Source organism: Bison bison, unplaced genomic scaffold (assembly GCF_000754665.1).
Source record: "Bison bison bison isolate TAMUID 2011002044 unplaced genomic scaffold, Bison_UMD1.0 scf7180017864270, whole genome shotgun sequence".
Classification (NCBI taxonomy): domain Eukaryota; kingdom Metazoa; phylum Chordata; class Mammalia; order Artiodactyla; family Bovidae; genus Bison; species Bison bison.
Window position 1 is genome coordinate 757,348 of NW_011494842.1, and position 7,809 is coordinate 765,156.

Sequence of the window (7,809 nt, forward strand, 5' to 3'; positions counted from 1 at the left end):
CCTCGGCACTAGAGCTTCTTGCTGCTGGTTAACATATGACCTCAAGATGCTCTCAAGTGCTGCCCTCAAGGGCTTCCCTGGTGGCTCAGATGGTAAAGCATCTGCCTGCAATGTGGGAGACCTGGGTTCAATCCCTGGTCAGGAAGATACCCTGGAGAATGAAATGGCAACCCATTCCAGTACTCTTGCCTGGAAAATCCCATGGATGAAGGAGCCTGGTAGGCTATAGTCCATGGGGTCACAAAGAGTCAGAAATGACTGGGCAGCTTCACTTTCGCTTTCTTTCAAGACTCTCTGTAGAAAAGCTGTTCTACAATCAATCAAGTCAGTGATTAAACAATGCGTACGGATTATGAAGCAAAACTACGGGCTATCTCAAGACACTGTAGCCACTGGCGAGGAAAGTGTCACAAGTACAGACATCCCCTCCCCAAAATCCCCCCTCTATGGGCCAAGAATGGTCAGAATCACTCTGAGAGCAGGACACGCAAATGGTGGAGAGTGACACAGAATGATGTTGTGCCTAAAACACATCTCTGGCCTTTGGTTTTATTTCTCCCTCCAGTAACAAATTTCTGACAGTATACCATAAAGGGATTCATTCTCTTTAGCCTTGGACTAGTAATACCATTGCACATAAAACTCAGGCTAAGTTAAAACAACAGCTGCCATTTAATTTTAATATTCCACATTTTAATACAGAACACAACCAGAGAAATGTTTCAGTGAAGTGAAGTGTTAGTCACTCCATCGTGTCTGACTCTTTGTAACTCTATGGACTGTAGCCCACCAGGCTCCTCTGTCCATGGAATTCTCCAGGCAAGAATACTGCAGTGGGTTGCCATTCTCTTCTCCAGGGGATCTTTCTGACCCAGGTTCAATCCCCACAAAGTAAAAACACATTTCACTTTCCAATGTATCTTATACATAGGGCAATGAAAACAGCACAGGCTATGAGTCTGATGACCTGCTGTTGTTTCTGTTCTTTAAATCACTGGTTTGGCAAATTGGCAATCAGCATTATTATCATTTGTAAAATAGTGTTAATAATGTAAAATAGTATTAATAATGCCAGGCCTGCCTAACTGACAGAAATGCTGGGGAAATCAAATGAAATAATAAATTCAAACTGCTAACTAAAGTCACTAAAGCATATTCCAGTACACAGACTGGAATGTACATATTCCAGTACACACACAAAACTGCCTTATGGCAGTCTTGACCAGTAAGTACAGAGGACAACAAAACAGGATGGGAAGGGAGGCAGCTGATCCTGGAGAGAATTCGTCCCCCAGTTGGGAGATGCTGGGTCACTCCTTGACCCTTGCGTTTCTTAGGCTATAAATTGATCACAATCATCTAACAGAACTTTTCAGCTCAAATATATGAACAAATATAAAAGCCTTATATAAATGATGTACAAACATGATTATAGTTATGAGTAAACAGTTTTCTCAGCCCAGATTAGTGCAGTATACAAAGTACAAAGAGAAGATGTATATAAAAAGGACCTAAAAGGCAGTATAAAATGCTTCCTCAGTGTTTTGATAGGATATGCAAAAGGGCCAAATTTCAAGGAAAAAAGTTAAAAAGAGAATGGTAGCAATGATAAACACAATGAATTTGCTGGGTATAAATAATTACAGAGAGAATATAAGGAAACTGTCAGACATCACATTTCTAAAAACATTATGAATAGACAGGAAGATGGCCACCAGCCAACCCAGTAAGGGCAAGCGTGGAACTCTCAGAAGAAAAGTGATAGAAATTTAGAACTGAAGCCTAAGTACTGGGAATAAGACTTCTCCCCCATTCATTCAGGATCAGAAAGGCTAGCTTGTATCTTGTTAAAGGAGTCAGTACACCACAGCTATTTAATACATACTTGAATTAGTTATGGATAGGTGAAGCCAAGGTGGGGAGGATTTTCAGATACAAGAAAGAAAAATCATGAGAAGCAGTGTATCCAATGCTCTGTAAACAGTAAAGACCCATAAAACTATCTGGGGAAAGAATTCACATGAGCAGTTTATACTCAAGAAAGAAAGCAGAAATTGGAAGGATTGAGCAATAGAAAATCAGTTGGAAGAATATAATAATATTCCAGACAAGAGAAGTCTTTGTAAAAACTGTAAAATAGCAGCAACAGACAGAGAAAGGTAGGCAATTAAGGCAAAAGAAAAAGGAACAAATAGTGCTGCCATAAAAGAATAAAAATCCTTAAGAACAACTCACATTAGCTCATGAGACAGGACCCTTGGCTTTTACTTGGAAGTGCAGAGGGAGCTATGAGATGAGACTCCCAACAGGCCCAGGACAAGTGAGGCGCCTCCTGCCACCCTCAGAGCCTGGGGCAGCTTCATGTCACACAGCTCCCAAATAACGCAGCTGCTACACTAACGAGTGAAAACGTGTCATGAACTGTCAAAATATTGTCTTGGTTTCATGACTTTAAAAACTTCATCAATTTTATGAACAAATATTTCTTAATCACTGTACTAGGGTAATAGAGAAAAATTAATACAAATGTTTTGCTACTTTTTTATTGTAATTTTTTAAAGTAAAAACAATTTCTAATTGGTTTGATGCACACACACACACACACACAAACACCAAAAAACACTGTTTTTCAGCCCATTGTAAATAATCACAGCTTTAAGAAATACTTGCTATCACTAATATACAGTTTTAACAAGGGGGATTTAGTCAGCATAAAAGCTTTCTTAGTTTTAACCTTCCATAGAAAAATAAATTGAGACACAACACAAATGTCATGTTTTCAACACAGTAGACAAAAAAATATTTTAATGGGTCACAAAATTCAAATTATTTCACTAATCATTATCCTGGCAAATATAAAGAGGAATTTATGACTAATCAGAGAATCTTAAAAAGTCAAAATTTGATTTAATTCTCAGTTTAGCCACTAATCTGGCACAAGTAAAAAAGAAAAAGGATAAGTCCAACTATGCATTAATCGTGTGCATTAGTCGTTCAGTTGTGTCTGACTCTTTGCAACCCCATGAACCTCTGCTCCTGTCCATGGAATTCTCCAGGCAAGAACACTGGTGTGGGTTGCCACACCCTCCCCCAGGGAATCTTCCCAACCCAGGGATCAAATCTGGGTCTCCTGCATTGCAGGCAGATTCTTCACCATCTGAACCACCAACTTGTTCATCCATAAATGTGGAGAGTAACTTATTTCCATCCTGTATGCTAATTTATCTTCTATCTGCTAGAGTATCTGGCGAAAGGCACTGAAGGTAAAATGGTATCGTTTTTCTCAAGTTACCAAAAAGTCAGAGAATAAAGACATGGGTCCACTATAATTGTACAGTTACACTGCACTGTGCAAACAACACAAACACCTGCACTCACCAAAGAGAACTAGAGAAATGCAGAAACCCAGAACGAACCTTATTTTTTTAAAGGCCATTAGAATGTCAGACTCTCTATAACAGACTTTCTCTATCACAGTACTTGTCCTTTTCTAATTACCCTTTTTTTTTTTTTTTAATAAACTTTCAAGAGTCTCTGCACAGTTCTTCAATCCTTCATCAAGCACTTTTTTGACCAAGGAAGAGTCACAAAGTCGTGATGGGCCCAGAGATGATACAAATAGTGCAACATGACGAGGTGTTGAGAACCCCAACGAGGATGCAGAGAACAGGCCCTTCTCAAAGCAGGGGGAGGACCCATCATGTGCAGCCCCAAAATGGCACCACAGAGGGGGTGCTCAGGGGCAGCATCCAGAATTCTGAGTGTCCGGAGAATGCTGTTGAGACAACTGACCACGGTGTCCAGGCTGATCAGAGACACTTGCCATGCCAGCTCAAGGCCAGAGAAGAAGGTGACCTGGGTGGGCCTGGACAGCAGAGGGGACGAGCAGGAGACCACAGTCAGGGAATAACAGAAAAGTCACGGGCCTGGTTGTTTTAGTGTTTTTACCATTTGTAGTTGAACAATTTTATTTGCATTAAAAACACTCTTAAATTTTGACCTGGTTCAGAAAAGTACATATTGTGAGTTTATTAGCATTGCTGGACCATTTAAAAGTAAGCACATGATAAAGAGGTGACATTTAGGGATAATAAAAGAGTCTGTTTTCTCAGCAAGTAGAGGGTTACACATATCAGGTGGACAAGTAGAAAGAGATCAGTGAAACCAAGGAAATTTCACAGTTTATAGATGAAGAGGTAGGGTTAGGCCACAAAAAAGACAAGCAGAGGCAAGAGAGAAAAAAAAGAGCTGAAACTGAGCGGGCGGGCCATGAAACACAGGTCTCCAAGCAAAAACCATCAAGATAAAAGGCAAATCCTATCTCCTTTTGCAATAACATAGTGCTAAATCATGACTTCAATGATTTTGTCTTGTCAAGTGACAATGAAGGTCTTGTCAAGTTTAAAACCTTTAAAACCCTAAACTTGTGCATTATAATACTTTCTGAGAAAAGTAAATTTTGCAATTGTGTATAACAAACCCTTAGCTTACAAGGAAGAAATTCAGTGTTTGTCCTTGATTATTTTTTCTGTTTTGTTTTGAGGTGATGGTCCTAAGTTATTCATCTACAATAAGAGAACTAATTGTACACAAAATATACAAAAGCATCTTCCTACATGTTCAACAGGCCTACATACAACTTAATTAAAACTCAGTCACATCTGAGAAACTTTCCCTTCCCACATTATCTTGCTCATTAAACAGTAACATGTAAATAGAGTTAGGTTTCCAATAGAGTTAAAAATCACAATAAACAGAAAATTGTAAAGCTACGAAAGGTTTCAACAAATTAAAGCTGAAGGGAGAAAAGACTTTCAAATATTCATAACACATATTTACGTAACCATATTTGACATGATACCATTTTCAGTCCCATTAAATCAAGGGAGGAGGGGGCTGAGGATCATGAGACAGGAAGGCACAGTCGGTCACAGCCACAGGGAACCAATGCTCCAAACACCACCACACAAACACTGAACTTACACAATAAAAATGAAGTGGCTATACAAAGAGTTCTGAAACATACACAACTGCACACATCTGATTGTGAAAGGCAGACCCATGCCTGGTCTTTGTAGAAACAACAGAAAACTAAGCCCGGTTCAACAAACCACTAAGGACAATATCAAGCACTTTAGGTCTCAATAGGGAGCCAGGTTTGGGTGCTGAAAATAAGAGTCGGAAACAAAAGGAAAAAATTACACGAAAGTGGGTTGTGGGTCTCACGATAAATCAGCTGGCTAAGGAAAAAACCCTTTTCTGCTGTGTCACTGAACTCAGCAGAGACGGCCATCACACCTCTGCTCAGTGGTCTGTGGGAGCCCCCACCCCCAAGCCCCAAGACACGGGGCCCCAGGGCGCAAGCTGGCAACACAGGTGATCGCTCTCTAATCACTTCCATTGCTCGGCCCTGGGAAGAAACTTGAAGGAGGGAGCAGGAGTAGTGGAACAGCTGCAACAGCTTAAGAATCAGCCACAATTCTTCCGTACTTTCATAATTTTCCCAAGTCCAATCTGCCCAAAGCAATCAGGGAGCACAGCAGAGTAAGGGAGAGCCAAGCAGGATGGTGAGGAGCTCAGGGGTCAGACCCACAAGTTCTGGCTGTTACACTTACTGCCTGCTGACTCTGCTTCCAATTTCCTTACAGGGAAACAGGGATCATAAAAGGGGTCACGAAAGTATCCCCTCCATGGGCTACAGTGAGGATCAAAGGAGATGTTTTTGTTGCATGATTCTTCACTCAAGTTGTTTTTTTAAATTGTGAATAATATTTTACTTAGTCATATTTGTTTACGATTGAAGCTCTGGCAACTCAAAATTTATATCCTTGCCCAGGAGCTTCTTATAGACACCAGAAAACGTTAAACCTTGGGTTCCACACTGTTCTGCTGTGCTTTACGAGCTGCCTGCCATCTGGCTTCATGTGGATTTTCCTGCCCACAATCTCACTTGGGAAAACCAAGTCCTCCAGGATGGCGTCATGCAAAGCTACCAGTGTGCAGCTCCTGGGAAGTTTTTGCTTGTTTTTTGTACAGCTTTTTCGAGTTTGCTTAGGCAGAATTCTCGTCTGAGCAATAAAGACAATGCGCTTCCCACTGAACTTCTCCAGCTCACATACCAGCAGGACCTGAATTTTCTGGAGAAATTTCAGTTGAGGAACGGGAACAAAGATTATGATACCTTTCTGACCACCACCAACTTCAATTTCCTTGGTGGCCATGATGTTCAGCTTCTACAGCTGGGCCCTGAGGTCCAAGTTCATCTCCAGCTCCAGGAGGGCCTGGGAGATGCCCAACTCAAACTCAGGGGGCTTCTCACCACTGAGCTTCACAATCCTGCTGGGCCTGGACACGGCCTGGGCCCTGCCAGTGTAGCCAACACCTCAGTCAGACTGTAATACTCATCATCACCCAGGCCTCTAGACATTTTGGCTACTGCTTTTCTCTACTGTTAACATTCACCAGTTTCTTCCCTTTATTATCAGGAAGAAAGCAAACTCCTTTCCTATCTTCCTTAAACTATCACATATAATATTTAATCTTGAAGTAGAATTTAGATGTCTTTGAATAACCTGATGATTTGGAAGCTTATACCTATATCTACACTCTTAGGAAGTTTTCACGGTGCCAAACTCCAACTGTAAACACTGCAGGTTTCAGTGGGACCCAGCTGTGCCAAGCTGCATGTCCAACATGGTAGCCACCAGCCAACTGTAGCAACTGGGTACTTGAAATGCAGCTTAGTCAGAATTAAGACATTCTATGGGTATAAAGTCTGCACTGGATTTCCAAGACTTACTATGAAAAAATAATGTAAAACATTTCATTAATAAATTTTCATACCAATTACATGTTGAAGTGAGTTAAATAAGATTATTACTAAAATCAATGAGACTGAAGTAATTTAAAATTACACATCTGGCTCATGTCTGTGGTGCTCACTGCTTCTCCTGAGCAGCATGGTCGCAGAGAGCAGACAGTGACCAAGGCTGCCAAGGTCCTCCCGTGAGGACTAGGTCCACCTGGAGAAACGCCAGCTGACCTGTCCGGACTCTTGTCTGCCAAGTTAGGTCAGACTCTGCTGGTCATATTCGGAATACAAGCTGCAACTCCAGCTGACTCTTAATATATCTGTTTTCGCAGCACTGTGCTTGAGAATCAAGGTTCCAAACTTGAGCCACAGTTCGCCATTTCTACGAATTTCATGAATTCTGATTAGCCTGGAGGTAACTTGAATCTTGAGAAACCTGTATGCAGGTCGGGAAGCAACAGTTAGAACTGGACATGGAACAACAGACTAGTTCCAAATCGGAAAAGGAGTACATCAAGGCTGTATATTGTCACTCTGCTTATTTAACTTCTATGCAGAGTACATCATGAGAAACGCTGGGCTGGAGGAAGCACAGGCTGGAATCAAGATTGCCAGGAAAAATATGAATAACCTCAGATATGCAGATGACACCACCCTTATGGCAGAAAGTGAAGAAGAACTAAAGAGCCTCTTGATAAAAGTCAAAGAGGAGAGCGAAAACGTTGGCTTAAAGCTCAACATTCAGAAAACAAAGATCATGGCATTTGGTCCCATCACTTCATGGCAGATAGATGGGGAAACAATGGAAATAGTGGCTGACTTTATTTTTCTGGGCTCCAAAATCACTGCAGGTGGTGATTGCAGCCATGAAATTAAAAGACACTTACTCCTTGGAAGGAAAGTTATGACCAACCTAGACAGCATATTAAAAAGCAGAGACATTCCTTTGTCAACAAAGGTCTGTCTAGTCAAGGCTATGGTTTTTCCAGTGGTCATGT

At 41.2% G+C, this 7,809-nt stretch overlaps 1 protein-coding gene and 1 pseudogene across 1 annotated transcript in view; both read right to left on the minus strand.

The window, feature by feature from the left end:
• The window catches only part of PRIM2 (primase, DNA, polypeptide 2 (58kDa)), a 346,489-nt gene that overhangs the window by 114,468 nt on the left and 224,212 nt on the right, over positions 1–7,809 (minus strand). The gene's annotated exons all lie outside the window — the stretch shown is intronic.
• Positions 3,517–7,191, minus strand: LOC104994979 (annotated as a pseudogene).